At 39.2% G+C, this 23,386-nt stretch overlaps 1 protein-coding gene across 1 annotated transcript in view; it reads left to right on the top strand.

The window, feature by feature from the left end:
• The window catches only part of Pard3b (par-3 family cell polarity regulator beta), a 1,086,921-nt gene that overhangs the window by 767,428 nt on the left and 296,107 nt on the right, over positions 1–23,386 (top strand). The gene's annotated exons all lie outside the window — the stretch shown is intronic.

Below are 23,386 nucleotides of genomic sequence, written 5' to 3'. Positions count from 1 at the left end.
GCCTTAAAAATGGAAGCAGAATGACTAAAAGAAATAAGACGCAGAGAAATGCAGTGCTGCTGGCTTTGATGATAAAAATAGGGGACGTGAGCCAAAGCATGTGGGCAGCCAGTGAAAGCTGGAAAAGGAAGAAAATGGCTTCTCTCTGGCCAACCCCTTAATTTTAGCTCACGTATATTGTTCAATTCACTAAGTTTGTACTAATTTCTTACAACATCGGAGATAGCTTGTCAGTTAAGGCACTTGGACCTAAGCCTAAGGACCCCTGTTTGACCTTCCAGATCCCATGTTAGCCAGACACGCAAGGTAACACAAGTGCTCAAGGTCACACATGTGCATAAGGTGGCTCATGTGTCTGGAGTTTGATTGCAGGGGCTGGAGGCCCTGGCATGCCAATTCTCTCTCTCTCTCTCTCTCTCTCATTTCCTCATAAAAAATCCTACTAGAGATTTGCATAGCCTATTTTCTAGGATACCACTAAGTCAAACCTTAATATTTTCTGTGACATGAGTTGAGTACCTCATTGCACATAACACAGAGCCAGCTTTGCTCCCTTTGGATGTCCAGTAGGTCCATACTTGCACATAATAAAAGTCACAGGCCCTGGATCCTTTAGACATGAACATCAAGGCTTTTGTTTCCTTTCTCCATTCTAGCAAAATTAAGATCTGAAAGGTGGTGTTTGATTTTATCTTCAGTATAAAAATAGCAACTGTTTTCCATAGCCTTTTGCATCTGAGTTTGTGAGCATATTGGAGTTGCTGCAGCACGCGCATTTTCAACAACAAAGAACACAAAAGCTGTTACCATTAGCCAACAGATTTTGCCTTAATTCTCATCTGTTGCTCAGATGCTATTGACTTAGTTTCTTTCTTATTTAAAAAAGATTGATTGCTCCAAGTTTCTCTTAAGAGCTAGAAGTGACTTAAATATTCATTATTTTTTTCCATTATCTGAACTACTCTGACCCTCTCCTGAAAATGAGTTTAGGTGTAGGTTCTGTGGATAGACCCTGAGGAGTGGCACCTGGCCAGGGGGGAAAGGGATGACTTAAAATCTGCCCCTCTCCCACCAAACCATGAATCCTGAAAATGCGACTGTGGGGCCCATGACCTTGTGCTTGCTTCCAAAAAGCTAAGTGTTTCTGCTTTTATAACTTTGCTTTTTCATTCATTTAGTAATAGAGTCGAAGAGTTTATCATACTGGTTAACTTAACCTATACCCAATTCTACTAAAACATTTATGGGAAGCCTTTTTCATTCCTTCTTGCTTCCTGTTGTCTAGTCCAAACATTATCATTCTTTCTTTTTATAATTTTTTTTATTTATTTCCAAGTAGAGAAAGAAAGAGAGAGGAATGAGTGAATATGGCCCCTCCAGGGCCCCTTGCAAACGAAATTCAGAAGTATGAGTCACCCTGTGTATCTGGGTTTACATGGATGCTGGGGGAATCAAACCCAGGTCTTCAACAGTGCAAGCAAGCTCCTTTAACCACTGGCTGAAAGTATAACAGCCAGCCATGTTATACTTTCTTTATTTCAAATTATCTACTTGCATGATCCGTGTATGTCTCTTAGACCACTGGTTATTGTGGGGAAATATACAGCTCAAGAACCCTCCAGGTCTGAGTTACACTGAACACTCTGCCTGCTGCTGAGAGTGTGGATGGGTCAGCTATCAATCTTCAGCTCTGTGTGAAACCACACAGGAATCACAAAAAGGCAAAGTGCAGCCCCTCTTCATGGTTCACGCAGCTCGCTTTGGTATCAGCTCTTTGTGGTAACAGCTCACCGGAGGGTTCTCCTGCTTGAGGTGGGTAATCGCTGAAAGGCCAGCAGCGGCGTCTGAGCATGGCCTCACTGGAACTCACACTGAAGCACAGGGAGGCAGCACACAGGGCTGGTGCCCGGACTGGTTCCCTGAGGACTCGAGGAGCAGAGCTTCCGTAGACAAAGCAGGCAGGCCCTGTGTGGACACACGGCTCCTGCGCAAGATCCCAGGATTTCTCCCATGCTTTATCAGCTCTTTGCCCTTGGCCTAACGCTCTACCTCTGCACACTGGGTACATTCACTCTAAGTTCATAAAAGATGACAAAACTGCTCCCAACCTCCACCCTAGGAAGGCCATCTCATCTGTCAAGATCACGCATCTTCCATCTCTGGGGCGGTCGGGAAAATGTGGGGTGGAGTCAACAGCCGCTGAATCTGGTCATTAGAGGCAACCATGTTTACAAAAGAGCTTGCATTCCACAGAAAACTTTGGTGAGAGAACCAGGAGCCCCTCTCATCTGTCACAGGCCAAACTGCTTACATATCTCATTACAGGTCTCATTACATACCTCATAACATATCTCCTTTCAGTACCTGCTGGACTTCCTTGAGCATCCTGCTCTCATGACACTGTCCTGCAGAAAGGCTGCCTGAGGAGGATGCCACCAAAGGGCAACACTCAAACCCTTCAGCTATCCAGGCTCGTTGCTGTGAACTTGGAATATCCTTGGGGCATGATAATGTCACCTATAGTTGAAAAAGATCCTTCCTTGGTTTATGAGGTCTATTATTATTATTATTAATATATTTTATTTATTTATTTGATAGAGAGAAAGAGGCAGAGAGAGAAAGAGAAAGAGAGAGGAGAGGGGGAGAATGGGAGCATCAGGATCTCCAGCCACTGAAAACAAACTCCAGATGCATACACCCACTTGTGCATCTGGCTTATGTGGGTCCTGGGGAACTGAACTGGTATCGTTTGGCTTTGCAGGCAAACACTTTCACTTCTAAGCCATCTCTCCAGCCCCCATATATAAGATCCTTATTTTTTTTAATTTTTCTTTATTTGGTTTATCGAGGTAGGGTCTCATTCTAGCCCAGGCTGACCTGGGATTCACTATATAGTCTCAGGGTGGCCTCAAACTCATGGCAATCCTCCTACCTCTGCCTCCCGAGTGCTGGGATTAAAGGCATGCCACACCACGCCCAGCCATTTATGAGATCTTTAATGAACTTGTCCATCCTTTCTGGTCTTCCAATGAAACTCTTTGTGTTAAAAACCTATTCCTTTATATATTAACCACATTGTCTCCTCTTAATAGTACTCACTTCAAATACTGTCAACTTATTCTGGATACTGAGTGAAGGGCTTGAAATAATTTAAGTTCATCTTTGTATACATTTCATACAATTTATCCCTGAAAGGATTTATACCTAGTCAACTGCATCTTGGTAGATTAACAACATACGAAACCTGCCAACAGGGGCATCATCTCTGCTTTTAAAATTTGTTTGCCTGTATTCATTTAGTAGCATTTATTGAGCGTTTCCTCCTTCCCAAGCACATTCATAATTATTCTGTTTACTCAGCAATATTTATCAGTGCTAATTTGTATCAGGTACTAGTCTAGATGCTGGGCAGATAGCTGCAAAGCCCTGCTTTTACATCACTGTCCCACCTTATGGGAAGGGAAAATGCAGGATGAGTTAGAAGGGGTTTGTGGTATGTTTAATATAAAAACAAGCAGGATATCACATAAACATGTTAACTATTTGTTTCACAATGGATTACCCAGTAAGTGGAGAGACATTTGCCAAGATACCTCAGGTACAAACCATTGTCTTGTAAACTTTCATGGTGCAGAACAAGGTTCTAGTGAAGGGGAGGGAAGAAATCATCCAGAATACTTGATGATTCCAGATTACAGCAGGCACTATAAAAAGGTAAAAACAGAAGGGATGGCATTGTCTCACCCTGTAACTGTCTAGCATTGAGACAGAGCACATCTGCCCAAGCTGCATGGGATTTTCAGCAGTTACGCTATCTGAAGTTAGCACACTGATACTAAAACCAGCTCATCTTATGTCTGCTTCTTTTTCTATTTTTCTACTTGGTTTTAATATATATATAAATTTATTAATTTATTTATTTATTGGAGAGAGAGATAGTGGAAGAGATAGGTAGAAAGAGAACAGGCATACCAGGGCCCCCAGCCACTGCAAATGAACTTCAGATGCATGTGCCAACTTGTGCATCTGGCTTACAGGGGTACTGGGCAATCAAACCTTGATCCTTAGGCTTCACAGGCAAGCACCTCAACCCCTAAGCCATCTCTCCAGGCCAAGAAGGTTATTTTTAAAACAATTTCCAATAAAGCTCTAACAAACATGGTTTGAGACCACCGAGACTACATAGTGAATTCTAGGTCAAGGCTAGAGTGAAACCCTACCTCAAAAAACCAAAAAGAAAGAGAGAGAAGAAAAGAAAAACGAGCCAGACTTGGTGGCATATGCCTTTAATCCCAGCACTTGGGAGGCAGAGGAATGAGGATTGCCTTAGGTTCACCCTGAGACTACATAATGACTTGCAAAAAGAAAAGAAAAATGGGCTGGAGAGATGGCTTAGTGGTTAAGGTGCTTGCCTGCAAAGTCTAAGGACCCTGGTTCAATTACCCACATCCCACCTAAGTCAGATGCACATGGTGGCACATGCATCTGGAGTTCATTTACAGTCACTAAAGATCTTCATGTTCCCATTCTCTCTGTGTGTGTGTCTAAAATAAATAAATTTAAAAAAAAAAAAAAGGTTTTGTTTGGTGTGCAAAGCCCTGTGGTGGCTGAAATAAACATTCTGACGACAGTGATGTCAGTGAGGAAACTTGTTTGCAGCTTTTTTCCTTCAGCTCTATTCCTCCTGGCCCAGCAATTGTATCTTCCATATTGTTTCTTCTTCATTCAACTTCTAAGCTTCGCATAGGCTAAGATATAGTCATTTTCTCCATTTTATTCTTTTTTAGTAAGTATAAACTTTACTGTATGAATAAATCACGTGTTGGTCCCATACTCCTGTGTTACCTCATATCCCCTCTCCCCAGCCCCCATTTCGCTGAAGGGCTGTTGGTATTCCTCTGTGGGGTTATTGCTATTTGCTGTAGGGTTATGAATGCATCAGTCAGTCTCTGTGAGGGGGGAAGACAATGCCTCAGAATGCTCCTTCCCACCCTGTGGTTCTTACAATCTTTCTACCCCTTCTTTCGTGATGTTCACTGAGCTTTGGTGGATGTGTGATGTCTCCTTAGTGTTGAATTTTCTGCAGCCTCTGGATTTGAGTTTTGCATGTGCTCAATGTCTATCATCTCTGTGGAGCGAGTTGTCAGGAGAGCAGTGAGAGCAGCTTCGTGTGCAATTTGCCACTTCCTTTGTGGTGTCATCTGGGCCCTGGCAGATGTGCTGGAGGTGGATTCTCCATGCTAGGCATCCAGCTATCTTTTCTTGTTTTGTTTTTTTTTTGTGTGTGTGTGTGGGTGTGGGGGGCGTGCATCTTAGTTCACTTTGGTTTTTACTGCCATATATTAAAAAGAAAAAGCCACTGTTCTTGTCCAAAGACAAGTGAAAGCTTCTCTCTGGAGTTTATGACCATGATATCCATATGATTATGACTTGATTCTCAGTACCAGATATGAGTTCTCTCCCACTGAGTGGGCCTTTTATCTAAGCAGAGAGCAGTTGACTACCCACATGGACTGTGTGCTACTATTGCACAGATATGGACATCATGTCCAGCAGGTGATGTTGTAGCTTGCACTGTCTACTGCTTTTTCATGCTGTTGGGGGCCTTTACCTACCCCCCCACCAGCAGCTCCCATGGCACTTTTCTGCATAATGAGGGCTAGTCAGCAGGGAATTGGATTCCTTCTAAGTTCCAGAATTACCTCTCAATATCCTGTATCCATGGTTTGTAGAGTCTTCAGCCATAGGGTCTTACCATTTAGCTCTGGTGGGTAACCAAGGGCTTTGGCAATAGCCTCCATTATTAGGGGGACCACAGAGGTCTTCCTGACAAACAACTCATGGTAGGTTGTAGCGAAGTTCTGGCACTGGGAATTATAAGACAGAGTGCATGGTTTTAGGATTAGGCTTTCTACACCCACTCTGGGGCCCTTCTGCCCTGGCAATCTTCCCTTCCTCTTATTAAGGATTTTTATCTTTTAGCTTGCTATCCAGAAAGAAAGTTTCTATGATAGTGATTCATGCTGTCTTTAGTTTTGTGTATATACAATAGATTCTATACTTCATTTAGCTAGGGGAATGCTATAAATAGGCCATTGTAAGTTCTTCTAAAAGAAATTGTCACATATACACAAGCTCTCCATTGCTGCCAAGCAGCAAGTTTCTTTCTGTCACCAAATTAATGCTGCATCTCATTAAAATCTGTCCCTTACAAGCTTGTGGCCTTCACAAATCTCTATGACATCCAATCTTCTCATCAACAATTGATATCATGAATACACCATCTTCTAGTTGCTGTGAAATTTAAGTAAATAGTTTATATAAGTAAGCAAAGTTGTCTGCATCATTCCCAACTTGATAAATATTATCTCTTGTTACTTTTTATAAATTTATAAGTAAAATGTGCATATGTTTATTGTATATGCCATGATGTTTTGATAGATGAATACATTGTGACAGTGGAATCAATATATATATTGATATATGTATTGATGTGTGTGTATATATATATATACACACACACACATAGGTGCCCATCCCATCTACCTGAAATTTTATGTCCTTTGAACAACTTCCTAATCTTCCCATCCCAAGGCCTCTAGTAAAAACTAGTTCACTCTGTTTTGTAAGTTACATTCTTTTATACTCCACCTGTAAATGAGGTTGTATGGTGCTTATATGTCTGTGCCTGGTTTATTTCATGTAAAATTGTTTGCCAAATTTATTCACATTGTCACAAATGACAGGACTGCCTCTTTTTCGAATGTTGGATACTATTGTGTACACACACACACACGTGAAACATTTTCTGTATCCACTTATCTGTTGGAGGATATTTAGATTATTTTTATTTCTTAGGTATTATGAATAGTTCCATAATAATAATGGTAGTGTAGATGTCTCTTTGATATACTCAGTTTGTTTCCTTTGAATATTGCCCAGAAGTGGAATTGCTGAATCATATGGTATTATATTTTCAATTTTGTAAAGAACTCCATACTGTTTTCTATAATGGTTTCGCTGATTCACATTCTCTCCAATGGTGTGTACACTTCCATTCTCTGCATCCTTGCTAATAATTGTTTCTGTTTTGTTTGTGAATCTCACCATGAAGTCTAGCTAACCTCAAAGTCTCAATCCTTGACCTCTCAAGTGCTGGGATTGCAGACATGCTGCATGATGCTTGGCTGCTATCCTTTCTTATTAACCATCCTGTCATGTTTGAGGTGATATATCATTGTGGTTTTGATTTGCATTTCAAGGTGATTTGTGATATTAGAAAATTTTCATATACCTGTTGTAGACTTGTCCATATCCTTTTAAGAAATCACAGACATCTCTTCTTGTTGTATAGATCTATTCCAGATAGCCAAAACTGTAAGATGCACCATTGTCTTTGTCTGGAGCAAGATATACTCATAGTCCATAAACTTCCCTCCCACTGTTTTATTTTTCTCTAGTTGATAGTTTATAATTCAGAAATGGGCATGATACTTCTTCTTTCTCTGAATACACAATAACTTGTGAAAGAGATGACATCACTCAAATCACTGGATCATTTGTATTTTAAATGCTCTCTCACTCCTCCAAAGATAACCATGACTCTGCAAGTGTAACTTAAACATTCCATGGAAGGCCAGACTCTCTTCTGCTGAGTACAAACTGAGGATAAACTAAACAAAACAATAAAAAAGATATTTTGTCTTGTTTTTTCCTTTTTTTCTTTCTGTCAAAACATGTCTCAGGCCAGCGTGTGTGGGTGGGTTTGGACTCGCTGCTCTTGGTGCATGGCCTCCAGTTATTTCATGAGACTGCCCTGATGTCATCTGTAAGATACATTGTGACTTGATTTTTAAATTAGGTTAGTCAGAAACTGAATACTCAAGTCACCAGGGAACATGATGTATCTCGTACATTTGTCCTCTTTGCCTTGATCCCATAACGGCTGTTACAGGTCTCGTGTACAATAAGCATAATGTGGTCATGCCTGTCATTACCTCTTCCCAGATAGTGGTTGCAAATGTCTGTGTTTCTCTTCAACTTCATGGGTATAAAGGGTAACCCCACTAATGTAGCCAGGCCAATGAAATTTTAATAGTCATTTCCACAAAGGCATGAATCCAACTATGGGGAGAGTGTAGGTGTTTGGCTTCATGATGCCCATGCCAGCTTGAAACATGAAATCTCAAATGAAAAACTGGCGGCAAATTTAGTCAAAATTCTTAATTCAGCTTCCAGAAGGATGTAGAAATATGTTGAAAAGAGAGCCTTACCAACTGGGGGAAAAATAGTTGCATATCCTGAGGAAAAATATATGACTATGGGAAAAATAATAAATTTGTATGTCAAAGGCTATCACTACAGATACAGCCATACAGTGCTCTCCATGATTGTCTGAGATCCTAGAGGAAAGAAATAGGCTAATACCCATCACAATATGCCAGCACAATTATAATCCCATCATAATTATACACCCATCACAATTCACCATCACCACATACCCATCACTATTATACACCTATCATAATACACCCATCAAAATACACCCATCATAATTTATCCATCACAATCATATACCCATCTCAATTCACCCATCACAATCATATACCCATCACAATTCACCCATCACAATCACACATCCATCTCAATATGCCCATCACAATTCACCCTTCACAATACAACCATCACAATTCACCCATCACATTACACCCATCACAATTAGCCCTTCACAATACACCCATCACAATATATTACCCTTCAAAATACACTGATCACAATGGTAGTCCCATCATAATACACTCATCACAATACATGAGTGAAGCTCAATATTTGTGTCTTTGGTAACTCTAAACTTCCTCCCCTCAGCCTGTATTAAATTATTCATATTATCTTTCACAACATGAGCCACGAATATTTTGTTTCTTCATTTTGTTAATTTGCCAATTTTCTTTTGAGCTAAGTGCCCTACCATCTTTAATTTTTTATTCAGATTGTGAAATACAATGACCTTTTTTCCTCCCCATTATTACTGTCATTGGCCTGGACTAAGAATGCAACTTTTATGACCAGCAGTGTTGAGCCTGTAATGGAATTGCAAAGTAAAGGGTGTAATATAGCGATACAGACTTCCATTAAACCCAATGGTGTGATAACTGATAATTTTATATATTTACATATTGTACATCCCAGCTTTTATTAGTCAGCAGCTGAGCACTGGAGACAAAAGTTAGTACCATAATGTGGATAGATTGTGAACACAAGAATGTGAAGAAGCAGTGAAAGAGATATGTGAATATGGCAAGTGATAAAGGCAATAGAGATATATGCAAGGGTAGTCATTAGAAAGTAAAGTGTAGGATAACGGGATCTAACACATTGGGGATGGTTAAGCCAGCATTTATTCTTTAACCAAAAGAGAACCCAGGGACAGATGGGCTACTCATCAGATGGGCCAAGAGATGCTCGAGTGCCCAGTATGCAGCGTTTGTTTGGAATATGACTTTAATATTTTTTCAGCTGTCAAGTATGTCTGAAAATGTTTGTTTATCATTCTGCTTTCCAAGTATCTGTTCATGGAGGGGTTTGTATGAGGGGTTTGTATGGAGTTAATTAGTACGAAATTGTAAGGGGACCTTGTTTTTAAAATCTGACTGCTGCTCATTGCCTTCCCTTCCCAGCCCACATAATCTTGATTAGTCTGTGGTTCTTGTTTTTGGCTGTCCAAAGCAGTGGTGAGATTTGATTGTCTTATACTTATCACAATAAAAGAGGATCAGATCGGGTGTCAACCAAAAGGCTTATTTGTTTAATTAGGGTTCTCTCTCCTATCAACATGCATGCACAACTCCCATTACATTAATGTGAATTACAAAGAAGCACTGAAGAATAGACCACTTTATCTCATTACTTTTCTTGGATAATGAGGTTTAGATTTGTTAACAGATCAGAAACATAGACCACTGGCATTACTTTTAAAGAAATTGATATGCTAAAAAGAACTTTCACAGACACTAAAATGGAAGGTACACATTCATAAATAAACTTCACTACCATTTAAGATGAAATATAATCATTTAAAATGCTGGATTAATAAAATGCAAAAGATTTCTTAATGGGCTTATTTACATACCCATATTAAACAACTAATAAAGCATATTAACCACAGCTTTATTCATATATAAGACACTTGTAAGTTCCTGGTAGAACTATATTTTCCTAATCTTAATTGCCATGTGCCCTGCACAATGTCATGTCCTTGTGGGATGTTCACTTAATACTATTAGGTAATGGCATGTGTAGCTTTAATAGTTTGCTGGGAGTGGGATCAAATCAGACCTTTGTTTAGCACCTCTTATCAGAGGACTTCACGCAGCTTACTGACATCCATTTTCAAGATGCACGGGAAATGAATGGAGCAAGTAGTAGCTTTTCTTGCAGATAGTGACTGAGATATAAAACAGTCTTTCTAGAGTCAGAACTTGAACTGATAATGATACAGAGACCTCTCTCGACCATCACTACTATTGTGTTAGCCTTTTCAATGTCATGGGCATGAGCCCTTAAGTCTTTGTACATTAGACCCTGTAGAACCCATATTTTTTGCCACCTGTTAGATTTTCCTATCTTAAGACAACATCAAAACAGCAGTTTAATAAGATGGGCCAGTTCATAATTAAGTGAGGAGACTTGAATCTTCAGCATACTAACTGTAACTGTTTTCATCATACAGTAAGCAAAAGGCTTCCCAGAACAATTAAAACCAGATAAGAGACACCCAAATTGAAAAAATGGATAGGTAATACACAAATAACATCAGATTGTACATCTAGGGCTATTACCTCAACCAGGATGAATAATATCCACTAATTTTTGGAGGCAATCCAATTTTGTTTACCCAGCTTTGGCTGATCATTTCTGCACAGTGGCCTTGTTTCCACCCCAGCTTCAGCATGTCATGTCTAAAATTTAATTCATAACCTGCCCATTTCAGTCACCAGCTCATCCTTACCTCCCTAATTGTGTTTGAGGGACTGCCAGGAATGTCATGACATCTGGGATGCCTCCTCTTTCCCATCCTCACCTTCCTAGCAGCTAATCCTATTGATATTTGCAAGACAGGGCCTCTCACATTTGAATCTTCTTTTTCACTTCTGCTGGTAGTACTCAAATTCAATTCCTTGTCTATAACTGCAGTGTTTCAATAGCTTCCGGACTTGCTTACTTTCTCTCTGTCTTCAACCCAGTTCATCTTAGCTTGGCTACCAGTCATTTGTTAGCAGATAGTTAATGAATGTTCTCTATACCAAAAAGCAGCAATACATAAAGCTGGCTATCAGTCTTCATTAGGGTTTGAATCTGGAATGTCTCCCACTAGCTTGTATTATGAAACATTGGTCCTCAGTTCATGGCAGTGTTTTCAGAGCGATGGAGTCTTTGGGGATGTAGGGCTTGGCTAGTGGAAGTAAGTTACTAGAGGCAGGGCTTTGAAGGGGATACCCCATTCCTGGTTCAGGCCTTCATGCTCTACTTCCTGGTGTGACATAATGTAGGAGCCTTTACCACATCTCCCATCACCATTCCTCTCCCATCATGATGGGCTGAAATCTCTCTCCAACAATGAGCCAAACAAGATCTTCCCTCCCTGAAATTGTTTCTGTCATGTATTTTACCATAGCAACAAGAGAGTAATTCCACCCCTCTGCAGCAATTTACCCACATTCTGCCTCAGTGTCCTCTTTTCCAAAATTGGAATAATGAGATTTTATCTGATAGAGTTGTTGTGAGAATACATAAGGTCACATGAAGATGCTTGAGCCCTAACAAGTTCTTAAAATGTATTATATTAGTAACATTTTTGCTGTGTGGGTTAAGATGTCTCCCAATCACATACTGGTTCTCAAAGTCCAACAGTATCCCAGAACCACCTACAGAACTTGGTAAATAATACATTTCTGAATTCATCATCAAAACTTCAAATCTAAGAAGATTCTAAGGGGATTGGGAATCTCTAAGGATCACAATGCAGTTAGTCAAAATCTTTACACAATTCCTACTCTTTGGTTGGCATTAAATGTCCTGTGTATTCTTCTCAATTTATTTATCATCACTTTTCACTCTTCTTGACTACGAACTCTCCACTCTACCTTGACTAATCTATTCACTGTTGCCTCACAACAAGCTTAGCGAAGACCCTGGAAGCCACCTTCCCATAAAGTGATATTCCTCCTCTTCTGCCAACTCAGTCAGCCTTCTGAAGCCCATGGATCTGTTTTTGACCTGCATTTTTCTCTCATCAAACTTCCTTCTTAGTGTTAGAGTTTTTTCCTTGAGTACTTCTTAGGGACTGGTTTGGCTTTGGATTTCATATGTTGGCCCTTAATAAATTTTTGCTGACTGACTCATTGGCTCATATAGTGTATTAACTGGAGCAGACTTATTTGTATATTAATGCAATGTGCCCTTTTGTCATTCTGGATAATAGTGTTGAGACTAATGAAAACAGTGGAAATGATTTTTAAAAAAAGGAATGAAAGAAAGAAGGTGAACTGCATGGGGAGTTAATTTTATTGTTTCATTTCTGTTTGAATAAAAGGTTGAAGGATGAGTTACCTGATAATAATAACCAGCTGTTCTCCATTTCAACTGAGGGAAGATTGGCCAAAATCACTCTCAGGAGAAATGAGGCTAGATGGTAAAAGAACTTGATTGTTAAGCACGGGAATGAGGTTTCTGAACAGGTTGTGGGATTGACCTCCCCAAAGTACTTTAAAAGTAGAAGGGTAAATATTCACCTTAAATATTGTAGAAAAAATTTCCAATCAGTTCATTACTGAAATATCTATTAAATCCTACTCTGGGGAAACCCTGAAACTGTATATAACATGATCCCTGTGATAAACTCACCGTCTAATTAAGATGACCTATAAATGGGAAATTATTAGCAATGAAATAGGATTTAGAATTAGGAGTTAAATTATGAGGTTATAACTATAATTATGATTCAAATTCAGATATATACCTTTTGGCCCTGTCTACCTCTGTACTCTTCCAGGTCACTTTTTTGATAAATGGATTTTTCAAAGTCCCCTCACACAATGAGCTTCCAGGTGGAGTAGAATAGTCCTCAGTCTCTTCTGGAATAATCCATTCAATGTTATTGAGTATGCACCTGCCAAGTTCACAGCAAGGATATTGTGATATGCATGAAACCATTTTTTTTTTCTGACAACCTTTTCATTCCTTCAACAAATAAGTGCCAATTTCCAGGCGTGGTTGGGTGATATCAGTGAGTAAACCAGTTACATTTTGATTATATTTAAAATTCGGGATCCACAATCTTTCATCAGAGTAGTTAGGGCACAGAGGTTCTACTTACTAAAGCAATGTAAAAATCCCTTCAGGATGCCTAAATGTTATGAAACTGTCAAACTGCTTGCAGAGAAACTGAACAGAGGCATTCCTGATAATACAACTTGACTTCTATAACTTCAACCTTAAGAGGAAGGTTTCTATAGCCAAAGAGATACTTACATTTTTTTTTTTTTTGCATTTGCAGCACGTGTGTAAAATATCATTATAACCATCAAAAATGTGGCCATTGACTGGAAATGATTATAAGATAGACATATCTATGGGCTGAAAGAGGGAAGAATCAGTTAGATAATAAATACCAGTTTCAAGGCCAAGAAGTGGCTCAACAGCCTTCCAGCCTAAGTTCAAAACAAACACATCAGCTTCAGCCAGCATGTCTAACTGCCTTCTAAGTATCTATGTTTGTTCCCATAAATTGGTACTGCCCATAGCTTCTAACACGGAGGTTCTTTATGCAAAGGCAGAAGTTAATATAGACTTACATAGCTAACAAAGTTAGCACAAACAAGGAACTAATGTCTGCTCGGCCCTAAACATGACATCTGCACTACAGCCTGCAAGGACCAGGGAACCCTGGGGGTGGGGAGTGGATATAAGAGCAGGAAGACAAGAAGCAGGGCTGCCGAATACAATTTCTTGGAGATTTCAAGTCTGTTACACTGATGAGCACACAGCAGAAGTGGATCCGATACAGGACTGGGCCTGTTGACATTTCATCCTTGATGAGGGAGAGGTTCTTGAAACCTCACACCTCCCGGAGTAGAGTGGCAACAGATGATGGTTGGAAGAGGAAAGTACGTGTCCTTTAGTGGTATAGCCACCGACGGTTTGCCCATTCTCCAGTAAATAACCTCCCACCCATGATCATGACCTTGGTTTAACTCAAAGGGTTAAAAAAGAAAAAGGCATGAAAGTAAGATGAGGATTTAATGGGATGATTAAGAAGGGTTTTAGTGAGAGGAAGATAGGAAGAGTTATGCTAACTGGGGAAAGTGGCATCAAAGTGCATTATATACATGTATAACAGTGTCAAGAATTAAAAATAGGGCTGGAGAAATGGCTTAGTGGTTAAGGCATTTGCCTGCAAAGCCAAAGGACCCAGGTTCAATTCCCTAGGACCCGTATAAACCACATGCACAAGGGGCACATGTATCTGGAGTTCATTTGCAGTGGCTAGAGGCCCTGGGGCACCCATTCTCTCTTTCTCTCCCTGCCTATTTCTCTCTCTCTCTCTCTCTCAAATAAATAAAGAAAAATAAAAAAAAAAATTTAAAAAAGAATTAAAAATAATAAAACAAACCAGCTTTACCAAATGAAATGGCATAGGATTGAGGAAAGTAGCTTACATATATTACATACATTACTTGCCAAGATTTGCAACTTTCATTGTATTAATTTTCATTGTGTCCTGAGGCCTGAATAATGGTAACCACCTCACCTCAGTTTGGTTTGAGCATTTAAGATCCCTCCTCTAGGAAGCTCTTCAATTTTAAGCAATCCATTTTGCCTGTATTCCCAATTCTACATACTCCTTTCTCTGTCCCACCTCTGCTTCCCACCTATGTGACTATATTATAGTCATAAAAAAATCTTTAAAACACAGGACAGGAAAGTTGACTTAGTGGCTAAGCACTTGCTTATGAAACCTAAGGACCCTGGTTCAAGGCTCTATTCCCCAGGACCCATGTTAGCCAGATACACAAGGGGGCGCATGCATCTGGAGTTTGTTTGCAGTGGCTGGAGGCCCTAGTGTGCCCATTTTCTCTCTCTCTATCTCTCTCTCTCTCTCTCACACACTTTCTCTCTCTGTTGCTTTCTCTCTGTGACTCTCAAATAAATAAATAAATAATGAACAAAAGATTTTTAAAAATCTTTAAAAATCAAATATAAACATTTTGAATGTTAGACTTAATTTTTGACTTGACACTGTGAATGAAAAATCAAAACTATAAAGGGGTAGGTGGTACAGCACAAAGCCTGAATGAACTCATCTGTCTAAATGTTTTTTACTTGCTTTAATCTCAGCCATTACCTATTCTCCTAAGGCTTTCCTAATGTCCCCGGAAAGCTACATAGTTCTATAAATCAAAGAGGAAATGTTTTGGCAGAGGCTGAGTTAACGCAGCACCCCACTGCCCACAAGAGGACCCTTTCAAATACAAGACACTCCCGACCTGAAGACAGCAAGGGCTGGAGGGAACATAGACTGGACAATGGCTGCCGTTCTGGTTGTGGGCAAAATCACCAATGAACAGCCAAATCCCTGATTCTAGAGCTTTTAGCATCAGTTCCTCTGGCTGATAGGTTTCTTCTCCCCCAGGGACTATAATTTTCCACTTTAAATTTGAACTTTAGACAATGTATAGTAGAAAATCAATATCATAGATTTGCTTGGCATTCCTTGTGCCTCCGGAATTTTCAAAGTAGGGGGAGAAACAGCTTTTATGATGATGATGGACTATAAAATGAAAGGGATGGCTTTGACCAGTTTCTGGGAACTTTGACCTACACAGATTATAGCATACTACCAATGCCATCTTCTCTTCAGGCCTGAATTAACCCCTTTCTTTTAGAGTGCCAAATGTCTAGAGAGATAAGATTACTGCTATAGTTTTAGACAGAATTTTGCCAAGCTAATTAAACCTTGCTACTATAAGATTTTCCCCTATTTATTCTACCTTCTTTCTTCAGTTTTGCTGTTTTAAAATTTTTATTTATTTTCTCTCTGTCTGTCTCTCTCTCTCCCTCTGTGTGTGTGTGTTGTTGTGTTGTGTGTGTGTGTGTGTGTGTGTGCGTGAGTACACACACATGAGCATGTGCATGTGTCTAGTTTTATATGCGTGGCTGGGGAAGCCAGGCTGGTAGGCTTTATAATCAAGTACCCTCTTTTGCAATTTTTAACTATAATTTATTTCCTTATATTTTGGCTGGAGAAATAGAAGGAGAAACACACTAAAAAAATGAAAAAAAGGGGGGCTGGCAAGATGGCTTAGCTCTTAAGGTGCTTGCCTGCAAAGTCTGAGGATCCCAGTTCAATTCTCAAGTACCTACGTAAGCTAGATGCACAAGGTGGTGCATGAATCAGAAGTTCATTTGCAGTGGCTAGAAGCTCTGGCATGCCCATTCTCTCTCTCTCTCACCTTCTATCTCTCAAATAAATAAATAAAATATTTTTATAAAACTAAAGAGGGATGAAAAACCATAATTATTTATGTCAAAGATGATTCTTGCATTGCTAAAACTTGCTAATGTGCCAAAGAACTGTGTCAGCAGATGTCAATCAGGACACATGGTAAGGGTCCTCTCCTTCCCACTGCTAATGATACTTTCTGCCCTGGAAGCTGCTGTCCTCTGGTCAGCTCCAATATCTTCCCTTTGTCATTATACTTTATGGCAAAGTCATTGGCCAGGCCTGGTTACAGTGGCCTTGTGCTAGATCTGGTCTACATCCACTCAGTGGTTCCCAGTTGGTTTTGTTTGCAAATCACTTGAATTGTACAGCAAGGATGACAGGCAATGTTGACCTCGCCCCAGTACACCAGCCTTTGCAACATCTTCCTCTGCCTTTCCTCCATGTCTCCTGGCAGACCTAGCCCAGCTCTCCAGTTCCTCCAGGTCTTCACCTTCTGAACAGACTGGTTCTCAGAAGTCTCCTCTGGTCTTGGTCAGCCTGGCGAACTTGCACTTTATATGCAGTGTCTAAAAGCGCAACTACTAAACCCAATCATGCTAAGAAGATGCTCCATACATCCTTGCCTCTTCAACTGCTGCCTTGCTAGTGGGGTCCACTCAGCAGCACATCTGACCAGGCTTACTCCTACCAAGACCATTTCTTCTTAGGCTAGAGCACCAAAACGCCTGGGGCTTGCTTGTTTTCTCGTGGGCGTCACTCGAGCTGTGAACCGGGGTTACGACAAGCCCTTGAACTCGATGAATTCACCTGGTGTTCAGGTGCTCATCTGTCTTGTGCTTTCCTTACCTGCATGGCCTGTGTGTAGCTGATGGAATCATCCTGAATGGATTAGTTCTACACCGTTTGCTGCCCTCTCACAGTGAGCCTCTGTATCTTTGTGTGATTCTCTTGCCATCCTTCATTCTGTTCCGGGACTCCATGTGATCCTTCCCAGTCATCCTCTGGTGTGGTTATGTCTCGCACCAAATATACCATTGTCCCTGATGTACTCATAGTACACACTGACAATCAATAACTCCAAATTAGAATCAGTAAACTAAAAAAAATCCTTAAAAAAAAGCCAGCCTAGAAATAGTAACCAATGCTCATTTCTACCTACAGATGTATCCATGAGCTGATTTGATATATAAAACAGGTTGTTTCATCCAAAATATTTATTTTGGAAAACCTAAGTTTTAATTCCAAAATTAAACCCTGGAAATACTGGAATTTCTGACAACAAGTTCTCTCTGAATTTTGGAAATGTGGGTTGAAATATGCTGATAAGCCCTCTATTCTTTAGTTTTGCATTTCAAGTGCTGAATTCTAAATCCAACTGTCTATCATGTTTTATTTCCTAAGAGATGCATCAGCATGACGAGGAATAGTGGTAGGTTATAAGATGTGATAGAAATTCTAATAGATTGTTTTACAATAATATGGCAGTGAGATACCATTGTAATCAGCATTGTCATTAATGACTATCAATAGAGAAGATAAGATATTCTTGTCTCTGTGAATTATGATTTATAGCTGGCACAGCAGTCACACTGAAGTATGTTTATTTTACAATATAAAGACATTGATTAAATGCACATGCATTTCAAATAGAGTTGACATTTTAAGTCAAAATTATTACAGACACACAAGCCATTCATTTAAGCTGTTGCTTTAAAAATGTGTCTCAACTCATTGTTCATGGAAGAGAGTCTAGCTGGGCAAATATTTCAGTAAGTAATTTCTATTTAACTGGCACACATAGACCAGGGGAATGTTGTCTCTTTTGGACCGCCAGACCATTTCACTATTTCTTTTGGATAGACTCAAAGGAGAAAAATAGTCCCTTAAATACATAGACACTGTTGACCTCTCAAAATCATTCTCTTATTAAGATAAAACCTTTTCTGTTCTCTCCCTATAGTTGTCTGTACTTTCTCTGAAAAACTTGACTTCTAGCTTGCCAGTCTGCTTAGCAAGTAGCTCTTACATAATTGATGACAAGTGTAGCCGAGACATTAATATAGTTTAGGGATGATGGGTTTTGTAATGTATGTTGCTGCCTGTTGCCAAAAGTCTAGTGACTTTACACAACACAAGTGTTTGAGTATTGATTGGTGAATTACAAGATTGAAGCCAATTGCACTTGTGTCTGGGAGTGTAGTTATCTAACATATCTATAAATTCTTTGATCTAGTTTTTACCTTCAGAACTTACTTAAATCTCCGTATCATTTTATTATGATATAACTTTATACATTACAGAAAATGTTACAAAAATAGTAAAAGGAATTGCTTCATATCTTTCTCACAGATTCTTGAGATGTTAACATTTGATCAGATAAGCTGCACACATCAGCATGCTCTCACTCTCTTCCTCCTCCTTCTTTTTTCTTCTTTTTCCTCTCTCCCTTCTTCCCCCTCCCTTTCTGGCTCCATCTTCAAACAGATGAATATATACAGATACATACATATAAAAAAATTTCTGAGTAGGTGCAAACCTGATGCACTTTTATTTCTAACTGTCCTTTAAAGCGGTGGCTGCATCACTGTCATTTCAGCCTGTGCTTTAGAAAAGTAAGGAGCTGACCTAAATCCAACCTCAAATTAGCAAAAATTAGAAATTACAGAATGAGGAAGGTGTTGTTTTCAAATATGACTACAAGAAAACCAGAATGTGTTTTATTTTTGTGTGTGTCTATATTATCACCATTTAATCTAAAATTAAGTCAGCATTGGCTTTGGGTAAATGAGAACATATTTCTGAGACAGGGTTGTATGTCTATGACAGTTAATGAAACTTCACATGTGAGGCCTCAGAAAATTGGTGCAAATATCTCATCTTTGTAATGAAGCCTCATTAACCATCAAATTTCATGTAATGTGCTTGAATGTGAGGGTGAATAGGAAAATATCCTCCTTATTATTGTTGTTAAAATTATGCTGCAAAAGGATCCTTGGAACTCTAATATCTTCCACACAGATGTTTTTGTTGTGAATGATTTATTGATGATATTGGAAAGAAGGTTGAAAAGCCATACTAGTTTCCCCACTCCCCTTTGGTTTTTAGAAATAGGGTCTCACTCTAGCTCAGGCTGACCTGGAATTCACTATGTAGTCTCAGGGTGGCCTTGAACTCACAGAAATCCTCCTGCACTGCCTCCCAAGTGCTGGGATTAAAGGCGTGCACCACCACGCCAGGCCATACTAGTTTGATAAAGTATAAATACTAAGTCTGGGAGAACACCTCCATTTCTCTACAGCCCTCTTTCTGACTAGAAAATGTAAAATTTTCCTAGGTGAATTTAATTTCACTGTAACTATCATAATGCATTATCTACATGCTTTGTTTGCAAACAAATGGGAAAATAGAGTTATTCAGCATGATTTACATTGGAGGAACACTCAATGACATGCTGTGTGCCTTGAATGAAAAGACTAAATGAAGTAATATAGGGTAGGTATAGCTGGTATATGCTGTACAAATAGAAATCTATTGAGGATCATTTTTAAAATAACTAAATAAATAATTTCCTAAACATATATTACAACTTTTATAGACCATGAGCAGTATTTATGCATAACAGGCCTATCCCTAAATTACAGGAACATGTATGACAACATATTGATGTTTTTGTCCATTTTGATAACTAGAGATAATTCAACTCTGGGTAAGGCAAAAAATTATAAAACAGCATAATGATCTATTAAATCATTTCTTTTCTCATGTCACAATTTAATTGGTATAAGCTGATGAAATCTAGTTTGCTCTTGTAATCTGAGTTTGTCTTTTGAATGCCCAATACCCAGATACCCTCCTAATAAAAGGAAATGCATGGGGCTAGAGAGATGACTTAGCAGTTAAGGTGCTTGCCTGAAAAGCCTAATGACCCATGTTCTACTCTCCAGATTCCATGTAAGGCAGACACACAAGGTGACACAAGCACACAAGGTCTCACACGTGCACAACATGGTGCACACATCTGGAGTTCCATTGCAGTGGCTGGAGGCCCTGGTGCATCAATTCATTCCCTCTCTCTCTCTCTCATAATACTTTTTTTTAATTTTAATTTTTTTTTTTATTTGAGAGCGACAGACACAGAGAGAAAGACAGATAGAGGGAGAGAGAGAGAATGGGTGCGCCAGGGCTTCCAGCCTCTGCAAACTAACTCCAGACTCGTGCGCCCCCTTGTGCATCTGGCTAACATGGGACCTGGGGGACCGAGCCTCGAACCGGGGTCCTTAGGCTTCACAGGCAAGCGCTTAACCGCTAAGCCATCTCTCCAGCCCTCTCATAATATTTTTTAAGAAGGGAAATTCAACTTTATGAAGCACTTTGAGACTTTAAGCAAAAGATGATATATGTGTGTTATATCATTATCAATGTCTCTTTAACTTTGTTAAAATTTTCTGATGATATATTTGTATATATTTGTGGACTGTCGATACCTGCAGAATAACTGTTTATTCAAAAAAATTGATGGTAAAGTCAACTTCTAGAAAACAAGCCTTATTTTTCCATTGACTTATAAAATCCACATGCAATGATACAGCATTCATAAAACACATGGAAAGTTCAATTTCTAGGTTTTAATCCTTAGATAATTGAAAAAATATGTATGTTTAGGAATAAATAGGTATGTTAGGGGGTCTGTAACTGAAGAGAAGTTAAGAGCTATATTATATTGAAAGTCAGACAGTGTTCTTTGCTGTTCACATTGGAACTCTCTGATTTCTTTCACTAATGTGCTCACCCATTGAGTTCTGAAGGGCATAGCTTATGCTATTGGCATGGGAGTTTATTCAGCTGTATATAGAATAATGAGGCACAGGAAGTTCATCTCAATACCTTTATGTCTCAGGAACTTTGTCAGGACAAACTCTAGTTCTCAGATAAGTACATTGTCATGGGAAAAACTCTCTTTGCTATTAAAGGGTACCTACTAAGTACTTTTTGTAATATATCCTTTGTAGTACTTTCTAGGTAGACTCCATCAAACATAGCCCTTCTTAACTTAAGAATTATTTGTTGTTTTTTGTTTTCCACAGGGGATTTCAGAAACTGTTGTTCATCTGTGCTTTTTAGGACCTTCCCAGTTCTGAGATTTTTTTTCTCTCTCACCTATCATAACTCATGCCAAATCATTTTCCTATATGTTTAGGTATCTCCTTCACTTTCATACCTCCAGGACTGTATTACATACTTTCTTTTGTCAGGATCTTTGAAATGCCTGTTAGAGCTAGGTGGTAATATCAAGCACGGCCATTAGGTGTTGCTACATTGCATATGATGCTGAAAATGATGACTGAAAAGTGATTTTTATTTAAGACCACAAATCTGTAAAAAATCAATTTTTATAGCAACTTACCATGTATTCATAATTAGTCTTTTTAAAAAGAATAGTTTATGTATTTATTTGTTTATGCTTATTTGAGAAAGAGGGGGAGGAAATGGGTACTCAAGGGTCTCTAGCCACTGCAAATGAGCTCCAGAAGCATGCATCACCTTGTGTATCTGGCTTTCCATGGGTACTGGGGAATCAAACCCAGGTCATTAGGCTTTGTAGGAAAGCACCTTAACCACTTAGCCATCTCTCCAGCCCACAATTAATATCTTTAATGTGGGTTACTTAAAATAAAAAGTAGCCATAATGTCAACAATGGTGGGACGTCCACATGATTGATCCCAGCACTCCAGAAGCAGAAGCAATAACAGGATTGAATTTGAGCCAGCTTGAACCTCATAGTCATCCCAAATATCATCGTCATCTGGGCCTGTCCCAAAAACCCAAGTGCTAAGTATACAGCTCACAACCTCAATAGTCATGCTTGCCTAGCCCTTTAAGGCCCTGAATTCAATCACCCACATAGCCAAGATTTAAAAAAAAAAAAAAAAGTGGCTATCATAAAATAAAAAATATAGTTTATTTATAAAACCTCAGTGTGAAATAATTTGTGCTTAGCCTTTTCAAGCAATGCTTATTTTTACTTTAAAAGCGGTGTTTCAAAAAAATAAGGATGTCAGGAAACAAAACGGCATCCTATTTAACAGAAGTTTCTATTAAGAAAGTAACAGTAATTTCTTTCTTGGAAGGTCATGAATAAAGTCAGAGGCTGAAGTAGTATTATAAGGTAATGTATCAATTTTCCTTTTAAAATTAGTAAATGATCAAAAGTAAATTCATTTCCACCTTGATCCCTTCCTCTTCTTGCCACTGTTCACCTGTCACGTTCTGCCACTTCTTCTCTGGCAGCATCCCTCTAAGTTCTCTGGCTGCCGCTTCAAGCTCTTATCCTCATATAAGCTGTTGGTTTCCCTGCATCTCTTTTTCCAGACTTCTCCTCCCTTTCCCTTCTCTGCTGACAATGTCTATATGACTCTAGATCCAAATGTGTGACCCTTACTGGAGGGTTTTTGCAGATGCCCCATCAGCATCCCAATCTCAACCCGCTTGTTGGTCCTTATCAAGGCATTCAGGAAATCAGTAGGGTATAGTGCCCTTGTCCCTCACCCTTTATTTCCAGTCTGGTATCCAGTTGCATTGATTCTGCATTCTTAGAAACAAACTTCGTTCTCTCCATTCTTGCTGTACTTATTTAGTTCTGATTCTCTTCATTTCTCCCCAAATTAAGGCATGACCTTTTGAGAAGTCTTGATTTTCTCTTCCAACACCTTCATTATAATGTTGCTGGCTGAATCATCCAAAATGTCCAAACCACTGGATTTTTACCTTTTTTTTTTTTTTTGCAATGGTTTCACAGTACCTTTACATGCTTAGACTTCTGATATGCCATACAAGGTTTCATGTTCACCCTGTCATGCAGGCATAGAGAAATGCATGCAGTT

The sequence above is a fragment of the Jaculus jaculus genome, chromosome 4 (assembly GCF_020740685.1).
Source record: "Jaculus jaculus isolate mJacJac1 chromosome 4, mJacJac1.mat.Y.cur, whole genome shotgun sequence".
Classification (NCBI taxonomy): Eukaryota; Metazoa; Chordata; class Mammalia; order Rodentia; family Dipodidae; genus Jaculus; species Jaculus jaculus.
Note: the sequence above shows the minus strand (reverse complement) of the source record. Positions and strands in the feature narration are given on the sequence as shown.